The sequence below is a fragment of the Mauremys mutica genome, chromosome 2 (genome assembly GCF_020497125.1).
Source record: "Mauremys mutica isolate MM-2020 ecotype Southern chromosome 2, ASM2049712v1, whole genome shotgun sequence".
NCBI classification, from domain to species: domain Eukaryota; kingdom Metazoa; phylum Chordata; order Testudines; family Geoemydidae; genus Mauremys; species Mauremys mutica.
In genome coordinates, this window is record NC_059073.1 from 81621704 (window position 1) to 81642071 (window position 20368).

General features: G+C 41.3%; 1 long non-coding RNA gene across 1 annotated transcript in view; it reads left to right on the forward strand.

The window, feature by feature from the left end:
• The first annotated feature begins 3757 nt into the window (after nt 1–3757).
• Nucleotides 3758–20368, forward strand: part of LOC123364993 — a 55322-nt gene continuing 38711 nt past the window's right edge. Inside the window, exon 1 of the long non-coding RNA XR_006577391.1 lies at nt 3758–3849. This is a non-coding gene — a long non-coding RNA (uncharacterized LOC123364993). The remainder of the gene's footprint in view (nt 3850–20368) is intronic.

Below are 20368 nucleotides of genomic sequence, written 5' to 3' on the forward strand. Positions count from 1 at the left end.
AGAGAGAGCCATCAGGTATGCTGTTTCATTTTGCAAGTAGATGCATTGGATTTGAGTTTTATGACCCAACCCTAAAATAAACTCCAGCCGTACTCCTCTTTATCATCTGTTCTTCAGCACCATAAGGAGAGATCACCATTTATCCAAGCCACAGTTTGATCTCTCTAAGAAATTGATTTAGCCTGATGTATTGATTTTTATGTTGCTTCTAAGTTGTTTTATAGTGGTATCATTAACATACAATATTTGGGTTAAACAATATAGACTTACACAATCTTTTTAACTGTTTGTATGTGTGATTGCCTTAATTTTTAAAATATATTTATTTGTATTTTAGTATTCTTTCATGTTCACTTATGCTATACATTTTTTCAGCTATAAGTTTGTTGCAGCTGGTAATGTAACCAATGACCTATTAAGTGATATGTGGAAAGTTTAAAGCTTAAAATTTATTTTGTTTATTATGGCAGACGGTCACTGCAATAAATACACCAGGTGTGTCATTATAATCCCAGAAACTAGAGATGGAGAAGACTTCTTGTATCTGCTCTGTCAATATAGGATTGTTTCTTACAGTAGATGCACATCATGGCTACTGTGTTCAAAATATTTATTTTTAATTACTGTAAACCATAGGAAAAAGATGAACATTGAAGGTGGGGTGAACTTAAACAAATACTTTGTTTGCAAATACCTTAAGTAATCTATCACCCAAATGATTACTGATCTCAGCAAAAATGTGATTCCTGAAGCTTCTGATATATTGTAATTCTTACCCCATTGAAGTACTAGAAGCTGTATCATTGACTACGATGGGAATAGGAGTAGGCCAAAAATCTCATATCACATGCTGTGCTTATATCTAGTATATGTGTTAGTACACAAACTTTCTGCAATATATTTTGTTTCTAGTTATCAGTACTCTGCTACAGCAGTTAGTTAAAAATATCCCTTAAAATAATCTTACCTATTTCTATCTTTTAAATGTTTGGTTACAAAGATGTAACATTTGTGCTTTGCAATGTTTAGTCTGCAACTTATGAAAATGTATGCCAGATATTCTACACTCGACAATGTTGACTATATAAGAGAAATTACAATCTGGATATTTTATTCTTAGATCAGAGATGCAAACTAGTTATCAAATTTATATAACTCACCATCAAGGTGTGCGCATCTGAGTTGTGCAAGGACTCATTAAATAAACAGGCATGAAAATATACATTCAAGTATTTATTATTCTATTGTATGAACCAAGTCATAATTGTATAAGTTACTGTAATTCAGGATAAATTGTGTAAAACAAATTGAATACAGGGATGTTTCCACAAAGTTATGTATTATTGAAACATTAGTCACCACAATATCAAAGCTAATGTAATAGTATTTTAAACTTCCAACATGTAACATTTGGAATAATCTACTTAAATATATGCTATAAAATAAATAGGTGCTTGTCTGGTGCATTTCCCTTGCATTGCTGTATCTCATAGTGTTGAGCTATTGTAAATAAACTATTGTCTGTTTAAAAAAATATATATTTGGTCACTGGAAAATATTTTAAAACTATAGCTAAAATACATTATACAAACAAACCGCAGGTGTCTGAGACCTTCAAATGAACAAATTTATGCTGTAAAGAATGAATGACTGTGTGAGAGAGAGCATCTCCCATCAGTGAACAGATGGATGTGTTTCTGGAAAGATTTCACAAATTTACTGACACAAGCTAAACAAATTTAGGCAAGGGGTTAAATTGGTTTAAGTGCATTGACATCAGGAGTTTGCACCCATTTAGGTAAATCAATTTAAAATTAAGTTAGAGTAGTTCCACTTTTCTTGTAGAGCCAAGGGGTAACATTTTTCAAATTTTTATTTGTCAAAAGTGACATAGGCTCTTAAGTGCCTAAGTCGTATTGTCTGTCTTTCCCTGAGCGCTAAGTGCCAGACAGGCCAGAAAATGAGAATTTGGCTCATAAGTCACATGTGCACTTTTGAGAATTTTACTCAAGACTTTGGAAAATGATTGGTAAACTTGCTGAGGAGCTAACAGAAAGGCCAGCAAATGTGGAAAGTGTGTCAGATCAATGGCAACTGTATCCTCATCAATGGTAATTCACGGAGTCTACTGATAAAAATTACCTCATTTCCTCAAAATCAAAATACTCCTCAAATCAACTTCCTCATAATCAAACTTTCTTTTGGACTCTTATCAAGAGTAGATTGTAGAGTGTTTCATGTATTTTAACCCCTCTTAACTTTTATCAGTCTGATATGACTATCTTGGTTATTAATGCTTTTTCTTTCTTTCTTTCTTTTCTTTTTAGTCCTTTACCAATTAGAAAAACAACTGATACAAGTACAAAGACTGTAAAAATAACCTCACTTAAAATCACAAGATACTCTTCAATGGAGCAACAAATCTTGTGTTAATCTCTAACCTTGTCATTTATGAGAGAAAAAAAGAGGCACCTTCTATGGGGCTCACTATTCCACTCATAGCAAACATGGTTCATAACCTGTATCCTATAAGTACATATGGTAGCTGCCTGTCAAACTTTTCATCTCCAATTCTCTTTTGGCTAGGAATGCTCAAAAAAGCTATGCAATTCGTCTTCTTTTTCAGAAGATTATATCGGTATAAAGTATAATAGGCTTGTGTGGGTGAATGTACAACTGGACATAGCTGCAGGACTTAATCTTTCCCATGCTTCCACCATCATAAAAGGAAATGGTATAGTAGTGCAGTATCTTAAGGTGCTAGAACCTTGACATGTTCCTCTCTGTGTTGCTGAAGTCCATTATTTCCTGTGAAGAGTCATGTAGACTTTTTTTCATTTGAGCCATTTAAAGGCAACGTGGTGGTTTACTGTGTTTTAGAACCTGAGGTTCTAGCACTGTAAAGTACTGTACTGCTCTCCCAATATTAGGCAACCGGGGACTGTTCCCTTTTACATCATGATTAAGTCCAGGTATTCTGTATGCTATGTTGTGTCAATTGATTATTTGCTTTGTAACAGCATCTCATTAGTTAATGTCCGGTCAGGCTGACTCAGCAGTCATTTGGTTCTTTGTTTGTTTCTTTTTTTTTCAAAAATGCCTGAGCCTTTGTAATTCTGATGATGAGTCTGTTCTATTCAGGTTCTCATACCACTCCCATCTCCATGGTGTCTGTGAGCCTAGCTACTTGACAGGGATCTCTTTAGATTGACATGCTGCCATGTTATTTATTCTGTGCAAATAAATTCTAACTGAATGGGCTCACCAATTATCAGGGGCCAAATTCTTCAACTTCACTGGATCTATGTTGATTTAAACCAGCTGAAGATCTGGCCCTGGTGTTTTTAGAATGTGGATAGAATCAGCAATGGCCCAGAGGTCCAATAATACATTTTGAAAAGGCTAATGTGTTTCTGTGGCAACTTCCAGGGCTCTGATTTGACAATGAAAAATTGAGGAGAAATCCAGTATAGCAGTATGCTGTCCCTGTGCCTTCTGAGCATATACCCAGGAATATATAGTAAGATAAAGACTAACGTGTAATGATTAAACATGACAGAGTAAGGAGAAAATGAACTGCAAAGACCAGGCAGATGTACAGAGATGTTTGGCTGTGCTGTTGTTTGCCCACTGGTGTTGCTCCAGAGAAACAGCTGCACAGCATCTTCTCAGAGCTGACTCAGACCAGCTGCGCTGGGTAGGTTGCACACAATCAAACACAAATGTTTCAAATGCAGTTACTTCCCTCCCCCCTTCCCACAGCTGTCCAGAGCAGTTCAAGTCTACAGTGGGGAGGACATACTGTGTTAGGCTACAATGCAGAAGCTGCTCTGGCCTCGAGAGTAAAATGTGAGTATAATGCTGTGTGTCCTGCAACCTTTTATCTTTGAAAAAGCCTGGAAAATAAAACATAGGCAGTCTTAATATAGAAGGTCAGAGAGTCCCTCTGGATGTGTTTGCCATCCAGGTCACTCCTAGAGTGATTCTTGAAAATTTATTTCATAGATTAATTACACTGAGTGTAAATAACTTCTATCTAGTTTCATTTAATACCACTTTCCTTTAGCCTAGGATACAAATTTATAGCATCTAAGGTTTTCAATATAACACCTATTGCTATTTTGTCTGAGTGCTGGAGAAAAGGCCAGAGCAAAATCTTTTTCTTTCTCCAGCCAGAGGAGCATGGTTTTGTGTATATGTAGGATTTTTTTCCTTCTTACATATCTATTGTCCTTTCTGTACATCACAACTTTATTTTATATACCATCTTTCCAACATGCTGCATCCTGAAATGCTTTTCAGACTTCAACAGCACAATTAGTTTACAGTTTACCACAGTGATGTCTCTTATTCTCCTTATTCACCCAGGAATATGGATTGAAGATGCTTGAACTTTTTTTTTTAATGATTAATATCCTCATGTTGCAATATCTGTTTACATCCTTTGCTATATGTTCTCCATTTCTACATCTTTCCTCCACAGAGAGAAGTTCTTTCTATGCAGTTCAAGCAGAGCTTGGCATTTAACAATGAAGTTGCAAATGTCTGAGTTTCTGATAGAAACTTTTGAACTTTGATTTTGCTGATAATTTTCCATATTAATAATCAAGACACCATGAACTTCACTACCAGCTGGACTGAAATTCTGCCTTTAAGTTCTGGGATTCTGTGACTTTGATGTAGCAGACTGGAAATTATGTGGAAGCATAATTTAAATTAAAATCCCCTCCATTTTTAATGTAAACACGAAAGCAGAAATAATACAAGCCCTGCATTGTTATGTACTAAAATCGATTTAGTGTATGTTGTCCCCGACACATAACTGCATCATAGACGGAGTCAGGTAGAGGCAAACTGGAGGTTTTAGCAGGGGTGAGGGCATAGCTGGGACTTTTGACATCTGAGAGAGCATGGGAGACATTTGAGATAAGCACAGTCATTTTGTATCCTTAGATGTTTGTTCTAAAATGAACATCAAATAAATAGCTAACAATGGGAAACTCTGGTCTTTAGGTTTCATCCCATTGAAAAGAATAGGGCAGTTCACACCTCCCTAAGTTATTGTTTCAGGCTCTCTGCAGATGAATGAAAATAACACTGCATTTGTTAACCTGGAAAATGTGAACCAAACGTAAATTTCACATGAGGGCTCAATGAAAGCCTAGATTCCAGAGTCAATTTTGTAGCAAGGGGTGGATTCCATGACCTATTTCTCAGCCATAGAAATGCAGAATTCTTCGGGCACTAATAATAATTGGTTTGTATTTATGTAGTATTGATTGTGTAGTTGAGCTGAATTCATAAAGTTGTTGATCTGCCAGACCCCAGAAAGGACCAGGACATGTTGTACGATAGGGATGGGCAAACTACAGCCCGGGGACTGCATCTGGTCCTTCGGACATCTTAATCCAGCCCTCAAGCTCCTGCTGGGGACCAGGGTCCAGGGCTTTCCCCACTCCAGCCTGGGAGCGGGGTCAGGGGCTTGCCCCACTCTGTGCATGCTGCGGCTCCGCACGGCTCCTGGAAGCAGCAGCATGTTCCCCCTCTGGCTCCTACACATAGGGGCAGCGCCTGCAGACGGGACAGCACACGGAGCTGCCTGGCCATGCCTCCATGTAGGCGCTGGAGAGGGGACATGCCCTGCTTCCGGGAGCTGCTTGAGGTAAGCGCCACTCAGAGCCTGCACCTCTGACCCCCTTCCATGTCCCAACCCCTTGCCCCAGCCCTGATCCCCCCCCTCCCACCCTCCAAAATTCCTCAGTGCCAGTCCAGAGCACCCTTCTGCACCCCTCATCCCCAGCCCAGAGCCTCTTCCCACACCCTGAACGCCTAATTTCTGGCCCCACCCCAGAGCCTGCACCCCCCAACCAGAGCCCTCACTTCCATACTCCAACCCCCAATTTTGTGAGCATTCATGGCCTGCCATACAATTTCCATACCCAGATGTGGCTTTCACGTCAAAAAGTTTGCCAACCCCAGTTGTACGAGGATCTTAATAAAGTAGGGACTTCTAGATAGAAGGTTGCTCTCTGCTAAGTACTTGAAGTCTGATGTCTTTCTGCTCATGATCTCTTAACACATACTGTTCATCAAAGAATCTGAAAGCACCTTGAAAACACTGCATCCCACAGCTCTGTTGTGAAGTAGCTAAGTGCTATGTTGTTTTACAGATGGCTAAACATGAGGTACAAGGGAGGTTGTGATCTGTCGATGTGTCCCAATAAGTTAGTAACAGACCTTGAATGGAAATAAAACCTAGGGATAACTCTTGCTCAGAGCTACAATAAATCAGCCAAAAAGGGATTGCTTTTACTCCTAAATTTCCCTGGTAGTGTCACCACCCCCCGCCCCCTTTCCCCCCCCCCCCCCCGTAAAAATACAATGCAAATAACAATGAGAACATTGCTAATCTCCATTTTTATAACACAACCAGAATTATTCAGAATGTATCAAGTGTTGGTGATACACATGGTGAGGGTGAGTGCCTAGCAGAAGTGTATGTGCCAGGCCCCACAGCCTTTAAAGCAGGTATTTTTCCTCAACTAACTCATCAGTGAACTGGAAAGCAAAGTCATCTTGAAAACCTTATTCAAGAGTGTCATGATTATTGTGGAACCGCACTCCACTTGGCGGCAGCAGCGGGAAGGGCTACCCTAATTGTTCAGGCGATGGGCCTCTCCATCCACCCAGAGCCCTGGTTGGTTACAGAACTGGCGGGAAATCCCACCCCTACTGTCTGCTGCCAGTTCTTCCATTGGAGGGTGGGGACGCCACTGGAGAAAAGATTTCATGGGCTGCTGTGGAGGGTCTATCATGCTTCAGGCCCGTAGTGTGAGCTCGGAGCTGGGAGACGGGCCTAGGGAGCAGCTAGATGCTTGACTTCTATGAGCTTGCATTACAGTCAAGATTCAGTCACCATCAAAAGGAACAGAGGTGACCTGATTGGTGAGTGTGGGACAACTGTGGAGGGGCAGTTTGAACTGTGTGCTTATTGATAGCATTTGAGTTACCTTTGTAGTACTGGCTCCATTAGACCAGTAAGGCCAGACCCAGCTATTCAAAACTAATGAGTTAGGCTCCCCCAAAATCATACAATTGGCTTTAAGATCATGAGATTTAATAAATAAATGTTGGCTTCTTTTTATTTACCTTCTGGATTGTGAACCTGTGTGCAGTTGAGTCATAGTTTTACAATTTCCTCTGCAATCATGAAGGCTGAAAACTTATTTTTTAATAATAAATAAAAGGTGGGATTCTCACGTATATATGTGACCCCCATATCTGGGGTTTGGGACATACACCTTCTGTTGTGAGACTGGTGATAAAATCACAAGTGTTGGCAATACTGTCTTGTTTGCACTACCTCTCCCTTTCAGTGACACTGAAGTTCTGCGATAAAGGTGCTGGACTAAAGAGGTGTGCATTGGAACAATTCCTGGGCAAAATGTTGTCACCCCAAAGGCTGTAGGAGTGTTCTTCACCCCAAGGCAAGGGGTGGGAGTTTGGTAAAACCTACCAGAGAGGGAGCCCTCACCATAATTACAGTTGGTCAAAACTTCCTTCCAGGTTGCCATATACAAGATTTTTGCCCCCTGCTAAGTATGGTAGAGTAGTTGGGAGAAACCTATAGATACCAAATGTCTCTCTTTACAGATTTCTTGCATAGACCCTGTCTGGCCTCGAAGTTGACTCTTTTGAGAGTCCAAACAACTGGAGTAACAGTATTAGAGTTGCTATATATTGTAGTGTTGCTTGTTCACCAAACTCAGTGTTCCATCAAAATATTTTCCGTGTCATCTACAAAGCTTTTGTCAAAACACAGTTGCAAGTGTAGCCTGGTGGGGAAGGTGTTTGTGCTGTTAATTAGCAAGTCTAAGTTGAAGATGAGCTCATGGTCTCAGGGGAAGATGATATTTGTTCTAATCTCTTTGGGGAATGAGCTATCATCTCTGCAAAATGTCACCTGATTTATGATGGCCATTCGTATCAATACGCTGTAACAGAGTTTTAATTTTCTACTGCAAGGAAAATTCACTACTGTCCAGAAAAAATATATTAAAAGTACAAGTCTGAAATGCACTAGCATCCTAATTAATAGTATTAAGGTTGGCCAATTTAACTGTGCTCAGTAAAGAAGCTAAGCCCTTTGGGATGTACTTTTAAATCTAGAGCAGTGTGTCTGGTGCCAGAAATGTGCAAGCACTTAACACATTTGGTCTTGAAAACTGGGAACATGAGCATTCAGATGTGTTCTTAGGAACCTACAGAGTTGTCAATGGGCACATTTTTCTGATCGGCACGAACACTTGTGGTAAATATGCACCCAAGTCCAAATACATTGTGTGCACTTATGCATGGACTTCTGATTAGTTTTTAATGTTTTCCCTTTATGTACACTATTGTGGAGAGCACTTCTGCCCAAGCTAGGATAACAATTAAGAGCCAGCATATCATACTGTATAATGGCAGCTGAAACTAAGCCCGGTTGCATAGTGGATACAGCACTAGGACTCCAGAGACGTGGGTTCTATTTCCAGCAGTGCCACTGACCTGCTAGGTGACTTTGGGCAAGTCACTTTACTGCCCCGTGCCTCAGTTTCCTCATCTGTAAAGTGGGAACAATGATAATCACCTCCTTTGTAAAGCACTTTGAGCTCTAATGATGAAAAGCGCGATAGAAGAGCTAGCTATTATTAGTGATATTGTAATTATTAAGTAAGCTGGAGCCTGATAAGAAACAACCATCCATGTCTGTCTTTGATAATCTGTAACCCAAACTACATGTACTTAATGCATGGACTCTCTTTACAAATCAATCCTGCCAGCTCTCTGATCAGAGATGGGCAAGAAAAATGAACTCCCCTGGATTTGCCAATGCCTTTGTGGTTGTGTGACACCTGGAACTCATTGCAGCATTACTGATGTGGTCACACTGATGTAGGGAGAAAGATTAATACCTCCCAGCTCTAGGATGCCTCAGAATATGCAACTCAAAATTGCCTTTGCTTGCTGCCATGCTGCATTATAAACTCAACAGGCCAAATTCTGCTCTGGTTTATTACCTGTGCAGTTCCACACCATTGACAGACTAGGAGAAGGTGTTAATATGCTTTTTCCTCAGTAGCTCTCAAAGAGCTTCACAATCTTTTTAACGTATTTATCCTCACCACACCCTTGTGCGGTAGGGAAGTGTTGTTATCTCCATTTTTCCAGATGGGACTTGCCCAAGGTCACAGAGGAAGGCTGTGGCAGAGCAGGGAATTGACTCCAGGTGTCCTAAACTCTAAGCTAGTGCCCTAACTATTGGCCTATCCTTCCACTCATAAGTAGATGATCATATCCACTTTGGTGCATAAAGTCACCTCTAGTGCTCTTTTAGCATTACCGTTTGCTGGCTCTTTCCTTCCAATTGATTAACTGTATTTTTCAGATTGTTTTTCCAATTTGAATCTCACTATGAAAATTACAATTTTAAAATGCTGGGGTGGGGGCAATTTGAAACTCCACAAACATAACATAAGGCACCAAGCCTAATCCTGACCAGCATTACCTCCTCCTTTGTCCTGCCTCCATTCAGCATCGGGGCAGGAATCCTAGTCAATGCTCTATGTGCTAGGGAGGTCCAGCTGTCCTGCCAGCTCATGCACCATTCCCGCAAGGAGCACAATTTGCTATCTAAGGCCTGGTCTACACTGGGGGGCGGGGGTCGAACTAAGGTACGCAAGTTCAGCTACGCGAATAGCATAGCTGAACTCGAACTACCTTAGTTCGAACTACTCACCTGTCCAGACGCCACGGGATCGAAGTCTGCGGCTTCCCCGTCGACTCCGCCACCGCCGTTCGTGGTGGTGGAGTTCCGGAGTCGACGGGAGCGCGTTCGGAGTTCGATATATCGCGTCTAGATGAGATGCGATATATCGAACTCCGAGAAGTCGAATGCTACCCGCCGACCAGGGCGGGTAGTATAGACGTAGCCTAAGTACTGTGGCATGCCCCCAACTGATTGATCCAGGTGCTGGTTAGAGTTGCCTGCTGCATTTCACTGAACATGTCACAAACCTTTCTGGCATCCTGACCTAGCCAACGGCATCCTAAAAGCAAAGGGCATGCCAGGCAGTTTTTCGGCTCACCTACTTGCTGCTGGTGAGAGACTATCAGTCGTATCCTGCTATCGTTCCTGACTAGAATACATCAAACCTAGGAAATCCCAACATCCCTGAGTCATTAAAACTATAGGCAAAAATATTAACTTTTCTTCAATAGAGCTGCCAGCTTTGAAACTTTCACTTTGTAGCAACCAAAGAGGTCTGAACTGGTGAGATGAGAGAGGGGAAGAAACAAGCAGAAGCAAAGAGATGGCCAAGAAGCAGGAGGAAAAAATCAGTGCAACCATAAGGTAAAAACAACAAGCATTTGTCAAGCTTCATCAGAGCCTCCTGCACTTGCTTCATTACATGCACATTGTACAATCTCGGATAGGAAGAACTCGGCACTTGTCATTAGTGAGAGAGCTTTTCTCGCTCTGTTTTAAGTGACAGCCACATTGTGCCACCTTATGGTAACACCAGTTTCTTTTAGCTTCATACAGTGGGGAGGCAATCTTTTTTTATCTTTCATTATTTTGAAAGTGATTTGAAAAGAGAAGAATTGTTAAATATGATATACTAAGACAGAGATTCCAACTTCTTTTCTAAGGTGCCAAGAAACTGTGGCATGGCTATAAATCTCCCATGTTTCACATGCACTGAAAGAGTTGAAGAAATTTTAAAATATAGGTTAAATGTTGTCATACTTGATCTATACTGCTGACTTGTCTGGCACTCACACCTAAACAGCCTTGTTTGTTTGTCTATATATAAAAATAGGTATATCTCCATATATTTATCTCATAGAGCTGGAAGGGACCCTGAAAGGCCATTGAGTCCAGTCCTCCTGCCTTCACTAGCAGGATGAAGTACTGATTTTTGCCCCAGATCCCTAAGTGGCCCCCTGAAGGATTGAACTCACAACCCTGGGTTTAGCAGGCCAATGCTCAAACCACTGAGCTATCCCTCCCCATTTTTTTTTATATATATATATATAGAGAGAGAGAGAGAGAGAAAATAAAAAATCATCTTTTAACAACTGCATCAAGTAAATTGCATGTACCTGGATTCAGTGCTTTATGTCCCGAATCCTTTACAGAATACATCCCTTCCTTATTCTCTTGTAGCAGTACAGTATTTAGAGTAATGGAGTCAGTCAAATATTATAGTTAGGGACTTCTTATGTATATTTAAAGATGACTCTTTCAATAGAAAATACCCTTCCAGTGAAATCCATATGACTTGTTTTAGCTGAGACAAGGTGGATGAGGTAATATCTTTTACTGGACCAATTTCTGATGGTGACAAAGACAAGCTTACACACCCTCCCATAGCACTTCTTCCCACAAGCCCTCTTCACCTATTGTCTCATTTCATCTCCTTCCCTTTTACTTTTTTCTTCTTTATTTCCCTGTTTACAACAAGTTTTTTACATCTGACTTGACACATTATTTTTGCTCTCATTGGCTATTTCAACCCTTTGCACTCTATGGGACATCCTCCTTCATTAAATTGGACACTTCTGTCCCCAATATTCCACTATGCCAGACATTTTACCTGCCAGCAGGAAATTTGATGTCCTCTGTGTACTCCAGATTTACAGTTCTAGAGTCGGGCAGAACTTGTAAAGGTGAAGAACTTTATTTGTCATAAACTACAGCTAAGATGACAACGCGGTGATCAGCAGTTCACATACCCTTCCTCCCCTTTATACCTGTTACTATCATCATAAAACCTATTACTAAATGATGGCAAGATTGTCTTGATAGTAAATGCTGCATACTCCAAGTATAGATTGTTCCCAGAATGACCTGTCATACTAAGGTAATGGTGCCCAGAAGCCATGTGCACACACCCTGGTATTTCTTACTGGAATTCATTTATGTACATACTTACATCTGGCACACAGCCTTCAAAATTCATTCCACTGGGCCTGCTCACCTGTGTCATCTGACTGAAAAAGCAAACAAAACAGGCTAATGATATTTTTTTTCAGTTGATATGGCAGCATCAGCAATGGCGCAGGGCTTTGATCTTTGTTTTCCAGTCTAAGTCAAATCTGTCCGTAATCCCAATGATGTAAAAAGCATTCCGTTCCCGTACCTCTGGTTAGTAATGTAAAGACAGATTATCTTCACTAGAGAAAGGCAAACTAGTTTGGATAAAATAAGAACCACATTTTAACTGAGACTAGGCTTTAAGTGAGATTTGTAAAGATCTCTGATAAGATTAATTAAAAGGATTTTAGTTGTCTTTGCACTTCTTGATTTTGGTTGGCAGTGGAGGTACCAAAAGACCTGAGACAGGCAATGGGCACGTTGCAACTGAGTCAAGTTCTGCCACCCTTATTGCAGTACTTTACACCACAAGCTGTCCCAGAATCCAAGTAAGGGGTGTCTCAATGGGAGTCAGGGTATCAGACTGTGGCCCTCACTAAGCTTACACCAAAGGTCACATGCTACGTCATTTAGTTCAACTTGTTTGTTTATTTCTCTTATGCCTTGTATTTGTGTATCAAAAGGTCATACTGTTAAAAATTAAACAACTCCCCCAGCTCTGATTAATATACCGTAAATAGCTCAACGAGCTTTAGATCATGCTTTTAACGTGTAGTCCATAGTCGGGGGCAGTGTGGTGGCACGCTGTCGTAGAGGGAATTGGGGATGAACAGGGAGTGCCTCTAAGAGAGGTCTGTAAGGAAATCTGACCTGAAATGTGGCAGCTGAGCATGCTGTCTCCTGTACCATAGGATAGCTGTTCCTGCTGCTTGTGGAACGCAGCTCTTCATTCACAATGTCTGATCCTTCTCCTGTTTACTTCAAAGGGAATAGGATTGGGCTAATATGGTAGTGACCATGAGTAATGAGGTGAACAACGTTTGTGTCAGAGCCAGGAAATTTGCCACATCACTTTTCTCCATTTTCCTCCCTTTAACTATCTGTACTCTGACTATAAATATTCAATAACTTCCCAGTCGAAGAATGAATTTGCCCCTCCTCCCTCTTCAATTTTTTGGTTTTGCTCACCGTTAGCATCATTTGCTAAATATATTAAATGCTGTTTACGTGGGTCATTAGCTTCAAGACCTTCATGTTTCTTTCACCAAACCCCCCTCTAAGACTTTCACAAATGATAATTTCTGATCAGTCCTTTTATGAACAAAGGAGTTAGATTAATACATACCCATGTCTTAAACACACAAACCCTCACTCAAATCAGTGCCAGTAACTGCCTATATAGATCTAAGGCTTTTTTTTTTTCCTTTTTAAAGTGAGAAAATACTCTAATCTCAGCAACTATGCATAGGATCTGTAGTGATATTGGTTAATGCTCTCACAAATAATACTTAGGAGAGTTGCATTATATTTTACAGAATATATATGTGCAGGTCATATATGTGCAGACTATATCCAGAAATGACATAGCCTTAGGCAAAGCAAATAAACAGTAGATATATTAACTAATGAAATAATGTCAGTCAAATATTATTTGATCAAAGAGGAAATAAATCAGCTCCTTAAATGACCCTCTTAATGAAAACTACACAGCATGCTAACCATCTACCTGATCTCGCTCTCCAGTGGGGATAGAAGTTGTGTGACTGAGCTCTACCAGAATATGAATGCAAGTCTAAACATAATGCAACACACACATTCTAAATCCACTATTGAGGAACACTTGAGCAATGTCAGAGCCGCACTGTGCTAGGTGGTTTAATACAGTAGAAGAGAGCCCTTGCTCTGAAGAGCATACAGTCTAAACAGACAAGATGACAAAGGGTAGGAGACAGGTATAATACATATAAGCAGAAGATTGGGAACTGGGGGACACAGAGGGAAAGTTATTTTCCTAAGGTCACAGAGGAAGTTTGTATCTGAAGCAGTCTAGATCAGTGGTTCTCAAAGCTGGTCCGCCGCTTGTTCAGGGAAAGCCCCTGTTTGTTTGCCTGCCACGTCCACAGGTTTGGCCGATCACGGCTCCCCCTGGCTGCAGTTCACCACTCCAGGCCAATGGGAGTGGCGGGAAGCAGCATGGGCTGAGGGTTGTGCTGATCACCACTTCCCGCAGCTCCCATTGGCCTGGAGCGGTGAACCGCAGCAAGTGGGAGCCACGATTGCCCGAACTGCGGATGTGACAGGTAAACAAACCGGCCCAGGGGCTTTTCCTGAACAAGCGGCAGACCAGCTTTGAGAACCACTGATCTAGATCATTTGAGTCTCAATTCAGTGCCTTAACTACAAGCCCATACTAAGCTAAATAACGAAAAGTTGTCAAGAAAATAAACTACACACCACACGAGTGAGAACTTTAACAAACAAATATAAATATAAAGCCAACCGGCTAACACAGCATTAAACAGAAGTGATTGCTATTACGGTGCAACATATTTGTGTGACCTCCTTTAGTTAGCCAAATTAATGTTTGGTTTGTTTTTCTTCTGTGCGCTAAGGTCCACAGATCTGTTACAGTGGGTCCTTCAGCCAGCCCCGCTTGCCTCTTGAGGGCAGAGCCGGGCCTGTCAGACACTGGCAGCAGAGGAATGCCTCATGCCTTGGCAGTCCCTCCTGAAGGCTCCTCCAGTTTTATCCGCCTCCCCAGCAGCCTGGGGCTCAGCCAGACCTCCCAGCTGCAAAGGTTTTTTTGAAAAACTTCCAAATGTTTGCTTCAAGCTTCTGAGTAATAATCCAGATCAGTAAAGTGACTGTCTAATTGTCAGCCATATCACGGGGCGGATTGTCTCTCCAAGAGACTGCCCCCTTAATGCCTCTTCCCCTTCTGAGTAGTTTTTAGCAGCAGCTGGGGCCCCTGAAGGCTTCCCTTTTTGCCAGAGGTAAAAAGGAAAGACCTGTGTCTCCTGCTCCAGCCCTTCACAGAGCGACTCACTGAGGCTAGCTAGTTTCAGGGATGAGTGGCTGCCCCTCCCCCATCTCCATGAGGGGCGCAGTGCTGGAAGATGGAAAATCGTGCCTGAGTACCTAGAGAACACACCAGCAGCCAGACTCCTAACTGCAGAGCTCAGTTGCCTTCTCCCCTCGGGTGGTGGTGGTGGGGGCATTGGATTCAACACAGACAGTGCCAATGCCAAAGGGTGAAGTAAGAGGCCTTGGCTCTAATGCATAACAGAGACAGCACTCCTGGGAGGCGGGAGTGCATGAGGAGCCTTTAGCGCACAGAGACTATGGAATTCAAGGACTGAGCTTTTCCTGCCCTCCACTTTACATAGTACAAGTTTCACTTACACCGCCCTGCAAATCAGAAAGCCACCTAGAAAATAAGGGCCAGATTTCCTTGCATGTTGCAGATGCTTTGCCTTGCTCTAGCAATGCAAAGCAGCTGTAAACCCAAGTTAACTGGCTTGTTCTCTCTGGCTGCTTTGCCCTGCTTTGGAGTACTGGTAAATCTGCCTTTAAAAGTTTAAAATTTAAAAAATTACTTACAGTTGATATTACATATGTTCAAATCATTCGAAATATTGCACAAAGCATTCCTTTTGGGTTTCTTGTTTAGCATTAGTGCAGAAAATGTTTGTTTCATTGTGTTTTTAATTTTTAAAAACTTAAGGAAATTCTCAGGCAAAATGGTACATTAAAATGGAGTTTACAGTAAGGGTATGTCTCAGTAACTTAAGGGAAAAATCATTACAGGGATGTAATTATCCCCAAACCAAGCATTATGAACTCAGAAATTCAGAGTTAAGGTTGCACTTAAAATATGGTAAGGTAAGAAATGCACAGATAAGTGACCCAACCAACCTTAATTTTGTCCTGATTCCACCCCCAGGTAGTCCTCACAACTGACAGAGAAGAGCTCTGTGAGAACTCAAAAGCTTGCCTCTCTCACTAACAGAAGATGGTCCAATAAAAGATATTACCTCACTCACCTTGTCTTTTTAATATCCAGGGATCAACACAGCTACAACAATATTACTTGCAACATTCATTCCCAAAGCAAACTCCATTTTTTGTCACAAATTCAAGAAATATCTTCCTTCCTGCTATCAAGCCTCAGTCCAATTCTTAGGAGCACTGACAACTTAATTGGCAGAGAAGTCCGATGTCTCTTGTCATGAGATCTGTCAAGTGGCCACCTGCCCATCAGTTCACCAAATTCTATAAATTGGTCATCCAGTTCCCATCCAATGCCATTTTTGGCAGAAGTCTTCTCTAGGCTTTTGTGCCCTAGTAAGGGGAAGATGAAATGTGTATAATTTACCTCATTTTTGGATGTCCATAGTTTAAAATATGATCCTGCTTCCCACCCTGCAGGCACTGTGCTGTGAAAAGCCTGCTGTAATGGCTCTGTGTACATCAGCATGATGAAGAATAGGTTAACATATGTGAAAATGTCTTTTCTTCGAGTAATGAAGTCCATAGATCTGGCCTACCCTGGGATCATCTGGAGTCAGAAAGAGATGGTAACTGACATCCAAAAATTCAGGTTCATTTCATCTGCTCAGCAGTAGGATAAACTATTGTCCTTTTCAAAGCATAGTTAGCAAAATCACTAACTTGGGGGAAAAAAGGATAGAATTATCCAGGCTGTGGTATTTGTCACAGCTGGAGGGAGTGGTGCATTCTCTTGCTGCCAGTGACTGACAAGCCTGGTTATGTCCCCGGGCTGAAGCACCTATTATAATAGGTCTTATTACTCAAAGGCAGGAAACTTTCATGCAAGCGTGGATACATTTTCCTAGGTAGGTTTTGGAAGTATCAATTTAAGAAGTATCTGCTGGCAACCAGAAGTCTAATATATGGTGTAATTTCTTCTCTGATGTTCTCTGTAACCCCATCAGTTGCACATCTAATTCTAGCACAGGGGTTGGCAACCTTTCAGAAGTGGTGTGCCGAGTCTTCATTTATTCACTCTGATTTAAGGTTTTGCGTGCCAGTAATACATTTTAACGTTTTTAGAAGTCTCTTTCTAGGAGTCATTCATATATTCATGTACACACACACACACTCACTCTAAACTATTGCTGTATGTAAAGCAATAGTTTTTTAATTATTAATTTTTAATTGTTATTTAAAAATAAGGTTTTTAAAATGTTTAAGAAGCTTCATTTAAAATTAAATTAAAATCCAGAGCCCCCTGGACTAGCGGCCGGGACCCGGGCAGTGTGAGTGCTACTGAAAATCAGCTTGCGTGCCGCCTTTGCCATGCATGCCATAGGTTGCCTTCCCCTGTTCTGGCATTTCACAAGTGTGGTTACCATAATACTGCAAAGCAGTTTAACTCAATTTGTTCAGTAGCTTAGACGAAGGAGAAAGCTGAGACTTTGTTTTTAGACACTTGAAGATGATGCATTACAGATCTTGAATGTCAATATATCTATAGAGTGACTAGGTGGTTCTTAATGAATGTAGAAGAGGATGTCAGTCACAGTGCAGTCCTCCTGCACAGAAAGCCATTTCTCTTCTGTCCATTCTAAAATATAAACTGTGCTCTTTGATTACCACTGAGCATCCACTAATACAGCTGAATAGAAGGTGTCTACTATACTGTGCTGATGAATGTACCAGGTTCACCTTCCTAACAAAAAGTTCTTCCAGGCAGACACCACATCTTCCTATGCTTTTGTACAACACTTAACACGGTGAGGCTCTGAGCCAGATTAGGACCTTTGGGTACTACCCTAATATAAATATTGATTGATTTTCAGTCACGAGTTAATGGAAAATGACCACACAGCAGGTAAGGTGGCAATCTAGCATCAAGAAAATTGAAATGTTCCTCCCACCCTTGCCAAAACAAAAAACCTGTTACAGTTTAGTGACCAGCTTCCCGTCCCTTGTTTTCGATCACAAAATAAATACATGCCCTTGGGGGAGGGTCTTTCCTTCTGGATATCTATTTATAACTTGACTGAAAAATCTGTGTATGGTTCTGGAGTAGTGGTAAGGAAAAATGGACAAGCTGATTTGGAGGTTTGAAGGGAACTCCTTCACCCATACGTGTCCAGAATGGGGAAGATGGAAAGTCATTCCTCTCAGCTCCTGCCATTCAGAATTATTGTCTGTGGCATCTTTTTTCTTTCTCACAAGGGAAAAAGACCACCAGGAAACATGTTTTAAAATCATCTGTGGCGCACAGAAGGAGAAGAGAGAGAAAGTTGCTCGTATGTTTCAGCATGCCTCGTTAAAAACATCTCTAGGTGCTACAAAGTGTATGTTATCAATATGCATATGTGATGTCTCTGAGGCAGAGTTGCCTTTGAGGTATATTTTCAGCAGGACAACATTTTCCCAAGTGAGGCAAGGAACAACAGTGAATCATGTGTGGGAGGGAAAACCCTTCAGGCTATGTACAGTATTTATTCCCTTTTGTGTTTTTGCTTTTTTCCCCTCTCTTATTAATGGCTTTTGCAATTACTAGTAACACTGCATTGCTAGCTGGCAGAAAATGGTGGCTCGCTTGCAAACAGATTGTTTAAGGAGCGAGGTTGTATGTACAGGGAAATGAAATGGTTGCTGACAGCAACAGAATAAGAAAGTTTCCCTGGATCCTCAGCCCCATAAGTGAGTGTCAGTCTAGATGCTATTTGGGGAATGGAATTTTGCTTCCAGGTAGACAAGGGTTCCATGTTACATTACTCAATGTTCTAGAAATAGACCTGCAGATTTTGATATATAAAGGATGAGGTTTTAAGAACACACATTCTGTACATCATATTTTTAAAATTCCAACTGAAGATAGCAGCAGGAGAGCCAGAGAAGTTGATCTCCATGTAATCTTAGGAAAGAATAGCTCCCTGCTCAACTTAAAACTGACCAATGCTTTGATTTTACCTCTTGCCTTTTTAAAGATGAGTTCCACTCTGAAAAATGCTACAAAGCAGAAAGATGCAACAAAGAGAGTCATCATGACCTATCATGAAAAGTTGTTTGAGTTCCTAGCATGGCTGAGTGATATGACTGGCAATAGGAATAGTATTTCCCCTAAGTACTGACCAATAATTGGGAACTGATGTGACCCGTGTCATGTATTTAGTAGACAGCAGGTTGCTCAGGGTTGAGCAATAAATTGTAGCTGAGCGAGAGAGTTGTGCTAAAAGGATCATTACATCCCAGCAGAGTCATCCTTCCTCCAGAACTCTATCTGGAAGTGATACCCATAGCAGTCCCAAACAGTATGACAGCAAACTATTCAAGTAATGGGACAGAAATAAGGGAGAAGACATCTCAGACAACCAGCTGAATGGGCTTGGCATGCCATGTTGATGGGGTATTGTTATTCTTTATGATGATTTGTAATATGGTAGCATCTAAGGACACCAGCTGAGAATAGAACCTCACGGTGTAGTAAAGTAAGGGACAACTTCTGCCCTGAAGACCTTACATTCTGATAGCCAAGACAGGGAAACAGTTGAGGAAGAAAGGATAAAACTTTCAAACTGGGCAAGCACTGTGATGAGTTGCAAACATCGTGTTAGTTTCATGGGGTTTTTTGCTGGTTTGTTTCAAGCTGTGTGGTTTTTCCTTTTTTATACTTTGTTGTTTGAGGGGATTAGCTAAACAGAAAGCAAAAGTTGGGTAGAGGGACACTGAAGTGAGTGGAGAAAGAGTAATAGGAGAAAAGAATACAGGGCAGAAGGAGGGTAGAATGGAGGGCAGGCAAAGTGAGATCCAAGTAAAAAGATTGTACTGGAGATGACAGGAGGGAGTTGGAGAGAATAGGCATTTAGCAGAGGGGAAAGAACATCCAGAGATTGGTAAAAAGCTGCTGGGGACTGATGACCTCACAGGGTACATAGGTGCTTCTGTGACTGACTGTTTCTGCTGCTGAGGGTTGAGTTTCTGGGTAAACCCCTGCAGTGATTACTTTCCCTAAGCCCACATGGCTGAGGGCAAGGGTTGGGCTGTATGGGCCTTGGTGCCCCTGGAATGGGGGCTCTCCCCTGCACAGTTCTATGTCTGAAGGTACTGGAGGGAAGGGTTCCATTTTGTCTGAGACTCAGTTCCAAGTCTCGCTTCGTCGTGAGATTCTTGGGAACTACTGTGCAAGGAGAGACTGACAAGAAGTTGAAAACCATGACTTGGAGTTGCAGACCATTACTGAGCACTGAGGCTGATGAGTATGGTAGAAGGAAGTCTTTCAAGAGTACAGTAGAGCCTCAGAGTTACGAACATCTTGGGAATGGAGGTTGGTTGTAACTCTGAAATGTTCATAAGGCTGAACAAAATATTATGGTGGTTCTTTCAAAAGTTTACAACTGAACATTGGCTTAATACAGCTCTGAAACTTTACTATGCAGAAGAAAAATGCTGCTTTTAACCATCTTAATT